The sequence below is a fragment of the Lissotriton helveticus genome, chromosome 5_1 (assembly GCF_964261635.1).
Source record: "Lissotriton helveticus chromosome 5_1, aLisHel1.1, whole genome shotgun sequence".
Classification (NCBI taxonomy): Eukaryota; Metazoa; Chordata; class Amphibia; order Caudata; family Salamandridae; genus Lissotriton; species Lissotriton helveticus.
Window position 1 is genome coordinate 1,374,775,671 of NC_136065.1, and position 13,674 is coordinate 1,374,789,344.

General features: G+C 41.8%; 1 protein-coding gene across 1 annotated transcript in view; it reads left to right on the forward strand.

The window, feature by feature from the left end:
* Positions 1-13,674, forward strand: part of LOC144753631 (uncharacterized) — a 463,125-nt gene that overhangs the window by 242,068 nt on the left and 207,383 nt on the right. The window lies entirely within an intron of this gene.

Genomic DNA, 13,674 nt, shown 5'->3' on the forward strand with positions numbered 1-13,674 from the left:
TTACCCCCCCCCCCCTCAACGACTTCAAGAATGCAGTGCAAGCCCTTGTGATTCCCAGGTTGGACTATGGAATTGCAACCCTCTCTGGACTGCCCAGATCCAAACTAGCTCCTCCAAGGGCTTCCCTCAACTCTACTGCAAAGCTCATCACCAGCTCAAAAAGAAGCAACACCATCACCTCCAATCTGAAATCCCTCAACTGTCTCCCTCAGAGTGCAAGAATCCAGCTAATAATAACCCGCATGACACATAAAACCCTCCACTATAAAAACCCATAGGTATCTCGCTCAGAAGCTCAAACTTTCTGGTGGCTGTAGATCATCCAGAAGCTCCAACACCTTACTTCTGAAACCACAGATATTCCACAAGAAACAATAAAACTCACAACCGATCTTTCTCTGGGATTGCCCAGAGAATTTGGAACACTTTTCCTCCTGAAGTCAGAATGAATCCCTCAACTGTATCCTTCAAGAAAGAAGTCAAAGTGCTCCTTATGAACACATTTCTTCCCTAGATCCTAAGATACCGATTCTTTAATCACACTCATTACTACTTCTCACTGGCTACATTAGGGTTTTCAATTAATCAGGCCTGACATTACCCTCGCTTTTCTCGATACTGCCTGATCCTGTAGTTTTCCTGACTATGATATATTTGTTGTTATTGGTTTATCTCCTCTGCTCACTGAACATTGTAAAAGCGTGCCCCTCTTTTCTGGGTACTACCCTATCCTGTATTTCTTTTCTCAATTCTGATATAATTTTTATTATTGCCCTGTTCTCTGTAAATTTGTACAGTGCTCTGATACCTGCAAGGGTCATGTTTGCACTACAAAAAAAACTATAAAAATAAAATAAATAATTGTTTTCCATCTCGCTGTATTTTCACATTGAAAATTCTGTTCGTAGTTGATGCTCATGTCGCAGGCTACTACATGTTAGGAGTAATTCATCAAGCCCTGTTTAGGTCTGGATTTAGCCAAGACCTTTTGTTGTTCACTCAAATTCTTACAAAATATGTATATGTACATACATATATAAGGGCCTTTCAGTTAGCCCTCTTCATCTATTGGTCTGAATTGTCATTCACGTTCTGCTTCCTTCCATCACAGCAATAGCATCGAACAATAGGTCAGTTCACTGCAGAGACTGGGGGCTCTCCCTATGAGTGATGGTATTTTTACTGATGTACACATCTGTAGTCGCCTTCAGTGCAAGAGACGGATAGACCAATGTGCCCTTTAAAAACATATTTATATATTTTTACTTTTGGGAGGGCCTGGCACGTTGACAGACATGCTACCAGACCCATGATGCGCACATATATTTGGCCTTTAAAATAATTTCAAGATGGCTGCGGCGGCCATCTTGAAAAGGTTTTTGTTATACTTTATTAAAAACCATTGCAAGATTGTAGGCTTGTGCGTGCACATGAGTGTTCACACACTGGTGACCATTTTATAATCGTTTTTAATGATATATTATACCCAAAATCATTCCAAGATGGCCACACATAGATGCACATGCATGTACCTGCCTGCGCATGATTGAGAGGTCACAACATAATAATTTTTGACAAACCAATACTAAAACGATTACAAGATTGCCATCTATACGACCGCATGGTTGTGTACATATAGGGGCCACCTTAGAATTACTTTTAGTTATACTTTAGCATTAGTATACCTTTCCAAGATGCCCTAACATATTGCATTATTGTATCAGTTAACTAATACTAAACTATAGGAAACAAGCATTGGCCAAGCAAATAACTCTTCAGCCAAAGCCAGAATTACTGCATTCTGGCATTTTCAGTTTTTTTCCCCAGGTAAAAATCTAGGCCTATTGTGTTTAGGGTGTTTGTGGATTGAACGTTCTGATGAATTTGTGTTTGCTGGGGCAGTCAGGAATGGCTCAGCTTGTAGCCGTACGTAGTTGAAATGAGATATTACAGAAAAAACAATCTTCAGTTTATAGGCTGATTCTGTTAGGTCACTTCACTGGTGATGAGTAAGAGAGTTCGAATCACCCTTCTGCCCAAAATGCAGTGCTCTTGCAAGTGCCTGTAGAATTCCTGTTGAACAGCTGCATTCCATGTGTGGCAGATTCTGCTGTCAGAGGCATATCCTCTGTGACCATGCTGGAACATGCTCTAGGAGCTTCCCAACCAATAGGAACTGTGTCTATTACATCTGTTGACTGTGCCAATGGAGCTGTGTCCCTGAGGCATGTGTTAGACACACGGATAAACAAGAATGGACAGGGTGTCCCCTTCCTTTAGTGGACCAAATACCCCATTCTGTGTGTACTCAGTGGCCAATAGTTGTTCACGTTTATTTGTGTCAGCCTGCCATAGACCGGCCATACAATATACATTCTTACTTCCGTATTCCAAAACATATCATAACAGTGAGCCATGATGATTTGTAACAACCGAACAACATCAGAATTCAAATACATAAAAATTAGAGCACCATACCGGATGCTTGAATGGTCGGCAAGTTAAAATAAGGAATTATTAAAGCGCTTCCGTATGGCCCTACTACTGATAATGTGCTAGTGCCTAGACAATTAAGCAGTCCTTACAGCATTGGCTCTTGTACAACTAAATTACTGCGCCCAGCCCAAAATGCATCTGTCATTTGGTCGCAATAATGATTTTACGCCTACCAGGATTCCCTCGTAGCGAGAGTTTCGCCACCGCCTTGATAGTGTAACTTTACTGCAAGTAGGCCAGACAATGTTTAAATAAGGCGTTGCAAAATTAAACATAAAAAAAAATGGAGGCAACGTTTAAGTGCTTCGCACAGTAGCCCTACCGCTAAAGCGAAAGTGCTAGTGCATGAATTTTAGTCCATCCTTAGGTTGGTAACTCTTATGACAACATAATATTGTACTCGACCTCCCAATAAGAAAGTGCTAGTGGTTGGACCTTGAGCAGATGTTAAGCACTTTAGTCGTATGAGTACACATTTTTATGACGGGCAGGAAGTACATTATTTCAGGTCCACATTTCCTTTAGCAGCCGGGACTGGCCAGAAAAACATTTCAAGGTAAATCGAACGCTTCAGGTGTGCTACCAGTGGCCGGATTGAAATGTATTCAAGTCACTCAAGTGTCCCCATCTTATGATGCAGACAATTAACGGCGGCTGAAAATGGAGTTAGTGCCCCGAGCTGCTCTAACTTCCATCCTAGCAAATTTAGGGGCCATATATTGCCAGAATCTTTCGTCATTCTTTTCTGTTCAAGCCTGCAGTCAGCACATCCTATAGTTTGCAGGATAAGGCCACTTGACTATACCAGGGTATTATGACTTGTTTGACTTGGATCCAGACCTCTCTTACAGTATCCAGGTAGGGTTCCAGCTCAGGTTTTGTCCATATTCTCACCCAATATAGGATTGGGCGAATTGCTTCCTGCAGATGGATAGATTTGAAACCCAGCTCATGCCTTAGTGCGTCCATGGGAGTCCCGGGACCACGCTAAAGAGGAAGACGTAGCAAGTGGTTCTGAACCTTGGTTAACCCTTTCCCATTTTTAGAGCCCTATAGGTCTGCCCCATACAGGCCTGCCGCAAGAGATTTTGCTCTATAAGCTTCGGGGCTGGACAATCAATGTGCTCCCTTGACTTTTGGCAAAAGCCAGTACCCCTCCAGCGTAATAACTCAGTGATGCCCACCCTTAAGTAGTTGAGTGGGCAAGGGCAACTTAGAGTTGAATCTCACTCCTAGGTAATCATAGTTGTCAACAGGATTCATGGATGTTCCATAGATTTTGAAGGAGTTCCCCAGTTTAGTACTTCCTTTAACAATCATTTATTTTGTTTTAGCATTATTGATCTGCTGTTCCTTATTGTTGCAATAGTCTTCAAATGCGACCAGAGCTTGTGCATGGCTAGTTCTTTGCGAGACAGGAGTACAGCGTCCAGGGCCGGACTGACCGTATTGGGTACCGGGCATTTTCCAGGTGGGCCGGAAGGGTGGAGGCCGGTTTTGGGCTTTACATAGCACCAGTTGCATTACAGGAGGACACTTTTATATATATATATATATATATACTGGTGGATTTACTTTCTTTGAGGCTGTGTTAACTGCTGGGTACGAGGTATTTTGAGGTCCCGACCGTTGGTTCCGACATCTATTCGGAACCTGGACTGCTTTCTTCATATATATATATATATATATATATTACCTACTGGCGGTCGCCAGTAGGTATATATAGTTAGGATTTTTTCTCTATGGGTTTTTTGAAAATTCTATGTCTAATAACTTTGGCGTTTGTGGACGGAATTGGCTGAAATTTTCAGGAAAATGGCACATTTTGTTTCTGAGCAGCCCTTGAAAATTTGGGGGGGGTTCGTCCAGTGGGGGCCGAGAAAAAAGGGGGGTCCCAAAACGTGTTTTTAACATTGAGTTTTCCATAGGGCGGTTGGCCTCACTTTTAGCCCGAACGGCTGAATGGATTTGCACGAAACTTGGCAAAATTGTAGGGACTGGTAGCCCGATGTGCCTTTTGTAGGTCTCAATATATGTGCTCCAGTGGATTTTGAGAAATTAACGTTTAAAAAAAGATATATATCTGTAACAGCGGACCGGGCAGCGCTCTGGTTCGCGGACTTTTCGCGCAACGGAGCTTTGTGAAGCGAAGCTGATTGGTTCTCCGGCGTCTGTCAACATTCCAAACAGTCCGTAGCGGCCGCCATCTTGTCTCTCGGTAGGATCGAGAGACAAGAGGAGGTCAAAACAAAGGGGGAAATAACTATAAGGGGGCATAGTAGATCCTCGCTGACCCCCTAGGTTTGATGTGGAGGTTTTAAAAGGGCCCCGCGGGGCAAAAAAAAATAATAATAATAATAATTGAACGGCTGAATGGATTTGCACGAAACTTGGCAAAATATTAGGGACTGGTAGCCCGATGTGCCTTTGCTAGGTCTCAATATATGTGCTCCAGTGGATTTTGAGAAATTAACGTTCAAAAAAAGATATATATCTGTAACAGCGCTCCGCTTCGCGTAACGGAGGTTTGCGAAGCTGATTGGTCATTCTGTCACTGGGCTATAGTTGGGCTACATCTGGCTGATATTTGGGCTACATTTGTTTTTTTGTGTGTCTGGCGGCCATCTTTGGGCTACATTGGGCTACATTGGGCTTCATTGGGCTACATTCGGCTAATTAGCAAATAGCTCATCGCAAACTAGGAATGGTAAAGAATCGCTATTTATTCCTTAAAGTTCGCTATTTAGGAAATGCAAAAAACTTTGATGATATATATGGCGGTTCATCTCTAACAAGATAAGAAGCATATGGATACATTTATGATGACTGGCGCATCACCAGGGATGTGTTAGTCATTCTGTGCCGCTGTTCCGTCACCTATGGTGTGCTGCATTTACAATGCGGCGCATCATGGGGCAAAAACAGCACAGATGCGTGATGTATCTGTGCCGTAAAGGTGGCGCATTGCTGGAGTTGTATCGCAAGTGTGATGAAGCTCCAGCAAGGGTCGGGGGTGCCCCTGTCGCAGGGTTTCTGTTCTCACACAGAACTGTGGACAGAGGATTGGAACCTCGGCGAATGCATTGCTGGAGTTGTATCGCAAGTGTGATGAAGCTCCAGCAAGGGTCGGGGGTGCCCCTGTCGCAGGGTTTCTGTTGTCACACAGAACTGTGGACAGAGGATTGGAACCTCGGCGAATTAGGGTGTCCCAAAACTCACGTTAGTAATCAAAAACTCCTTAGCAAGCTAGGTACAGTGTCACATTGGATATAACAAACTCTCAATGTTTAGACAATCCAGAATATGAACTTATAGTACCTCAGGATACGTGGAACTCATGAACAGTCGGTCGTTATAGATTTCTTAGAAACCAGAACATGGAGTTAAGAAGAACAGATGTGTATTTGAAATGTTTATTTACTAATGCCGTCTTCTCAGGCGTAGTACCTTAGATAATAAAAGTACACATATTATCAGTAGCAAAATTACCAGCATAGTTACTAGTACATAAAAAGTGAATGGTGATAGTATGTTAACATGCTGTAAATGAATAAGAGTTAGCAACACTTATAAGCAGCCGCGGGCCGTGGAGGGAGTTACGGTGAGGCAGGGAGGCGGGGAGGGGGAGAAGCAGGGTGGAGAATACAAGTACACATATTATCAGTAGCAAAATTACCAGCATAGTTACTAGTACATAAAAAGCGAATGGTGACAGTATGTTAACATGCTGTAAATGAATAAGAGTTAGCAACACTTATAAGCAGCCGCGGGCCGTGGAGGGAGTTACGGTGGGGCAGGGAGGCGGGGAGGGGGAGGGGCAAGGTAGAGAGGGCTCCACCCTGCTTCTCCCCCTCCCCGCCTCCCTGCCCCATCGTAACTCCCTCCACGGCCCGTGGCTGCTTATATCTCACCCTCCCTAATACACATATTATATTATTTGCTAAGAAGGTCTCTTTGTGTTGGTTTAGGGCGTGCCCATACTTTAGTGTCTTAGATTTGAAGGAATCACATCACCATACACCAGCTCTCTCTTCATGTGAACCGCATCAACTGTTGTGTATGTGTGTTCGGCAAAGCAATATAAAACCCGCCTCATGCCCAGAATTGGCAGAAGTTGCACTTATGTTATGAGTATGAAGTCGTGGAGATCAGACCTCATAACAATTCTGTATCGTGTTGTTCTTGAAACTTTAGCACTCGCTGTACAGATATAGTTTAACAAGTAAAGCAGATAGTAGACCAATAACATATTATTCTCATGTAAACCACGATGAACTACTAGGTGGAAAGCTAAAGCAACAACTAAGTGTCGTGTGCAGAAGTTGCAAAAAAGGAAAAATGGCGTTTAAACCGGTAATGAGCCCATGCTAACTTAACACGGTGTAAAGATATCCAGGACCTAGATGACACCTCCTCATGATCCGGAAACGAACTGAATAAGATAATAGAAGTGCCATCTCATGAGAGCAGATTGCAAGTTTATATGTGGACGGTCCGCAAGGTAAAGCATTAAAAACTAGGAAAATTTAATGCTAAAGAAAAATAAAACAGCCAAGTACTTTATCGAGTCTTAAGCCAATAGGCAAGGTAAATAATAAAAACTTGACAAATAAGTCAATGAATTGTCAATGAAATGCTAGTACTCAGCATATCAAACATGAAAAAGGTCTATGACATAACTGTGTATGCAAAATAAGCTGCAACAGCCTCCAATAGGAAGTCACCGTCTTCATCCGAAAACAGTTCAGCCATCCAATTTAAAAGCGGAAAAGAACATACGTGCTCTCCCAGCACCGGATCCTCTATCACCATCAGAGGACAGCTCGGTGGGTTTTCAAGAAAGCTCTCTTCCAAGAAAGACTGTGCTGCCGCCAGTAAATTCCAGGGACCAAGTAGTCCATGCATCAATGCCACAGCCATAATCCTTTCGCCAGGACAAACCAACTCGTGAGTAATGATAGGAGTCATCAGCTGATTAAAGTCGACGTCAGGAGAAACCGGTCCGCAGAGACACAAATCAATGGCCCAATCGAAATCACAGGTCAGGCAGTGAAATACAGGCTGGACACAGGTGAAGTAGGAGAACCGAAAAGATAATCCATATGCCGTGCTTAATATCGCCAACGGCATTGTGCCATAATATTCTAGCATGCGATTGCGGAACAGTGTCAGCAGCTGCAGGGTCGGAGGTTGCATAGGAGGGACATCCATATTTAAAAATTTAAAAAAGCACAAGAGCGTCCGCTGGTAATGCAAGTAAAAATGCCAATCCACGAACCAGAGTGCAGAAAATACAATGAAAGGAAGCAGGGATGACTCCAAAGATTTTCTCAAATGAAGTCACGAGACCACTGGTAACAACTTTAAAAAAGTGTGTCAGGGACTTTGTGGAGGATGCGTTAAAGATAGTCGGAAACATGTTGCTGAAATTGAAAGGCAAATCTTAATTGAAAAGGGTGTGCACCTCTGTACGGGTGTTCGCTATGTGAAGTACGAAAGTTTCACGGGCCGAACTCAAGGCCACCTCTCTCTGAGACAAAAGAGCTCTTATTCTTGCCATGCCGTTGAAACGTGTCCCAAGGTTGGTATTTGTGGCCAGATTGAAAACTCCCTATGTTCATGTGTGGGAGGAAATAGAACATTTCTGCAGCAAATAACCCGTTCACTTACTGTTACGATAAAAGGAATACTTTTAATTAACTCAGAACAATCTTCATTATTGAGCATCAAATAACTACCATTTTCCAACAACTTGAACGTGGGGATGATAGCAGGAACTGGCGTGCCTTGCAACACGCAAGCCATATTTGGTCGGTGTTTGTTGCATGAACCGTGTAACTGTATGTGCCTACACATTAGTGAATGATCTGGCGTCTCAGTGCATTCCTCTCCATTCAGATAAACTTCTTGATCATCTTTGAAACATCTGTATGTGTATGGAAGCGACCAGACCTCATGAAGAAAAGCACTACCTAAAGGTTCATAACGACCTATTGGTATATATTTCATACAATTTGAAAACTTATATAAAGCAAAAGGCAGCGTTATTAAACCGTGGATAAGGCATGTTGTCAAAAAACCCGCAATCCTCTGCTGATGATGTCACTGAGCATGTCATGAATGATGTAATATGTGACATCATCAGCAGTGGATTACGGGTAATAGTATCTCTAGTTTACTCCCCTATAGCTGTCTTTATTTTAACATAAGTGTGTGTTTCCCTCCCTTATACTTACTGTTTTTGGTTCGCTTCCAGTTCGCGTACCGGCGAGCGAACTAGGAAGCGAACTAAGAGAAATAGAGGTTGGCACAGTTCCAAATATTGTACCAATTTTTTAATAACGGGGAGGTAGTTCTGAAAAGAACTTTTTTTTTTATTTTTCTGAACATTTGTTTACTGTTTTTGAATTTTTCGGAACAGTTTTATATTTTTTTGGGTTTTTCTTGGAGGGGGCAATGAAAACGATTCATTGTAAAGGGCTCAACAGGAGCAACAAAACAAAAAAAAGAAGTATTTATTATTTTGGGCGTTTCGGACAAACTTGCATATGATAGTCAATAGCTCTGTTGATCAGAGTGATGCTTCTTTCTCCGTAGGAAATGAATCCATCGCAAAATACGCAGGTGTGTTTTACTTCACCAAATCTCATTTGTATATTTGGCACCATCTCCCTGCCCTCTGGTCCCGTTACTTCCGGTACAACAGATCTTCTGGCCATAATAGGGAGATTATCTAGGTCGTTCCGAAACTGTGCAGCACTGTAGTTGTTAGGATGCCACCTAGTCATATGGCGATGCATTGTGTAGTTTCCGAAACTGTATTTTTTGTCGGTCCCTCTGGACAGTCTATCTTGACATATAAGGCAAGTTACGTATCTTGCATTTACTTTTTTCTGACCTTTGGGAATTTTAAAAAATTGCCAAATGAAGTTTTCTTTCCGGTGAGACGTCCTGGGCTGCTCAGGCAAAAACTGCCTCTCTTCGTGCTCGTCCTCCTGTTCCTCTTCTTCTTCTTCTTGTTGAATTATAACTTGAGCAGGTGGTCCACTCTTCCTTGGATGTGGTGGAGGTGGTGGGGAAGCACCAGCTGAAGCTACTAAAGAAGCCATTGCTCAGTGATCACAAAGGGTCTTTCTCTCACAATGATGAAAGTCAGAGTGAGGAAAGAAGGAGGGATTTTCATCATTTGGGAAAAACAAGAGTTCTCAACCAATCAAAAGTGTTCATTTTAGATTATATGACCTAGTCTTACATCATTAGGAAACCAAAAGTGAAATGAACCAATGAAAAGTGTTATTACCAAGTCACATGACTTGCTGTGTTTACGTTAAGCGCTTTGCAGGGCCTCCCGGTTTGCTTCCAGAAACCTGCGCTTTGCGACTCGCTTCGCGTACCAGTTCGCTAACGTAGTACGTCATATGACGTATCACGCGACAACGTGAAACGTCATGCGGACGGGAGGCGTCACGATGTTGTTTTGTAACGCGGCACTTGCGGTAAAGAAACGTTTACCGGCTCGCGGTCTATTTCGCGGCATCAAGGTCAGCTAACGGGAAGCTTCCCGATTTGCGAAGCGGGAACGAAGAAAAAAAAATATTTTAAAAAAAAATTATTCATAAACATATAAAATATATTTTTGGATTTAAAGAAGAATACATTTTACAGCTACAGATATTAGCTGTTAAAAAACCAATGAAATTCACAGAAAAAAACCATAGGTTATGGACCATATATAGTTAGGAATTAGCATTTACAAAACCTTGAAAATTCACTGAAAAAACCATAGGTTATAGACCATATATAGTTAGGAATTAGCATTTACAAAACCTTGAAAATTCACTGAAAAAACCATAGGTTATAGACCATATATAGTTAGGAATTAGCATTTAAAAAACCTTATTTTACTCACACAAAACCATTGAAATTCCATATATAGTTAGTTGCACTAACTATATATCGCGCACCCGCAATCCACTGCTGATCATGTCACATATTACATCATTCATGACATGGTCAGTGACATCACTGATGACATCACTGATGACATCTCAAATGACATCACTGATGACATCACTGATGACATCTCATTTGACATCATTCTTGTGCTAATACGATAAACCTCTTCAGACTCTAATATAACCTTAGATACACTCAGTGTATACAGACACTCACACACTGCCACTCATCCATGGAGTTACTCACACACCCAGTCAGTCATGCAAAGAAACAATCTCACCTCCATTTCTTCAACTATACAGTTAAACACACCTTACTTATTGAAACATATACTAACACATATTTACTCTCTTATACAATCCCTGATACAAGTTCACAATGATCGATACAACCACTCACTCATTCAGTGGCTCTCATGCACAGTTATTTATATATGCCAACTCTCACATGTACTGTGTTTTACATATGTACTTACTATGACATGTAGCATTGAGATATCCATTCACTCATCAATACACTCATGCACACAGTCAACTGCCCATGTAGCTGTTTCCACATGCACTCTTGAACTCATACACCTAGTGAATAAACTGCTCACACATCTATGCATAGAGTCTCACACCTTCCAGCCACCCCCACACAAACTCAATCTCCCATAGAAATACTTGGGCAACCAATTAATAACACATATAGCCTCTCGTATAGCTAATGATCAACACATGCAGCAGTTTACAGAACAACAGACATAATGATGCACAAATTAAGACAGTTTAGTCACTAACCCATGCATTCAGTGAGACACATTTAATCACTCACTCATACAGTCAGTCATGCACCTACTAAATCCTTCATCCAGACACTTATACATCCACTCAAGACATATTTTAACTTTACAGAAAAATACAGTCACTGGATGTTGTCATCAGTGATGTCATCAGTGATGTCATTTGAGATGTCATCAGTGATGTCATCAGTGATGTCACTGACCATGTCATGAATGATGTAATATGTGACATGATCAGCAGTGGATTGGGGGTGCGCGATATATAGTTAGTGCAACTAACTATATATGGAATTTCAATGGTTTTGTGTGAGTAAAATAAGGTTTTTTAAATGCTAATTCCTAACTATATATGGTCTATAACCTATGGTTTTTTCAGTGAATATATATATATATATATACATATATATATATTTTTTTTTTAGACATGTGGAGATTGTGGGCCATATGTAGGTAATTACTATTTACCGATTTTTAAATACCGAATTTTACCGATTCGGTATTTGAAAATCGGTAACTAGTATGTAGGTAATAATTCGGTAAAATTTACTGAATCGGTAATATTCGGTAATTCCCATTCATGGGAAGCCATTCACTATTACTGATTTGTTAAATACCGAATCGGTAATAGGGGGAACATATCCAAGGGTGTCAGGGTGTCACATTAACACCCTGTTGCATCCCTGAATCGTGCTTGTGTGCACATGTGGCACACAAACATGCCCTAAGGGCATGTATGTCTGCCACATGGCACTGACAAAAAAGCAAAAAAATGCTTTTTTAAAGGTATTCGTTATTTACCACCAACTTATAGTTGGTGGTAAATAACGAATCCTGAATGCAAAAATGCACTCACTTGAGTGCCTCCTACATAGGTTTCAGGATTCGGTAATTTACCGAATCGGTATTTTATGAATTCGGTAATTTACCGATTCGGTAAATTACCGAATCCTTTACCTGAAACCTGCCTCCTACATCTCATATCCCTAAATACCGGTCGGTAACGGTGAAATTTACCGAATTTCCCCGTTACCGACCGGTATTGCCTCTCCTACATATGACCCTAAGGGCCAGATGTAGGTAATTTTATTTTACCACTTCTTAAATACCGAATCATACCGATTCGGTATTTAAGAAGTGGTAAAATAGAGGGGGGGAGATGTAGGTATTGCAGATTCGGTAAATACTGAATCGTTAAGATTCGGTATTTACCGATTCTGTAAATACCGATTCGGTAATGCCCATTGATTCCTATGGGCATTGAAGCCCATAGGAATCAATGGCCATTACCGAATCGGTATTTACAGATTCGGTAAATACCGATTTCAGCAAGGGTGCAGGGGGTGTCACTTTGACACCCTCTAGCACCCCAAATACAGGCATGTGTGCCATGTGGCACACAGACATGCCCTAAGGGCATGTCTGTGTGTCACATGGCACAGGTGTGCATGCACAGATGTGCATGCACACCTGAATTCGGTATTTTACCACCAAATTGGATTGGGTGGTAAAATACCGAATTCTGAAGGCCTGTAGCACTGTAAACAGTGCTACCTACATCTGGGTTTTACGGAATCGGTAAAATTACCGATTCGGTAAATTTACCGATTCGGTAAATTTACCGAATCTGTAAAATATTGGCCCCTACATCTCGAAAACCAATTACCGGTCGGTAACGGCTGAAATCGGCCGTTACTTGGCGACCTACATCTGGCCCCTAGTGATTTACCCAGAATCACTGGATGTTCAGCGTCATTGCGGAGACTTGAACCCAGTTCCCCCGATTCGAGGTCGACCACCCTAGTCGTTAGGCCAACTCGTCTCCCTGCTTAATAGCTGACACTCGTTTTGTTGAACAGCCCAGAGCTAATAAAGTTTGCCGGAGTAACTTGCAGTTTACAGTGTCAAAGACCTTTTTACGGCAATAAAAGTCAGATGCTGCTGTGACTTTTTAACACTGGTGTATTTCAGGCAGAAATTAAATAATCGCATTGCCTTGTTGATTGTTCCTTTCCCCCTCTGGAAGCCTTCTTGTGTGGCATTAATAATCCCATTTTGGCTTAGTCAGTCATCAGATGGGTATGCAAATTATGCAAAAGCTCGACGTTTATTTTCCCTGTTGCATCAAGCAGTGAAATTGGACGAAAATTAGAGGGGTCATCTCAGGAATCGTTCTTGTGTAGGGGAACAATTATTGCAGATTTCCAGGATGCTGGGAGCTTTTTCTGGAGCCAAATCACATTGTACACTGCAGTAAGGATAGGCGCCCAGGAGATAATCTCCCATTCATACCTATCTGCAGGAATCCGATCAGGACCTGGTGCCTTGTTTTGTTACTAGCTCAGGATTGCTGATAGTACTTCACTCTTGGAAAATTTCTTATTTTGACTTCAGACATCATTAATACTGGAATGCTTCGAGTCTCCTCCACCCAACAATTT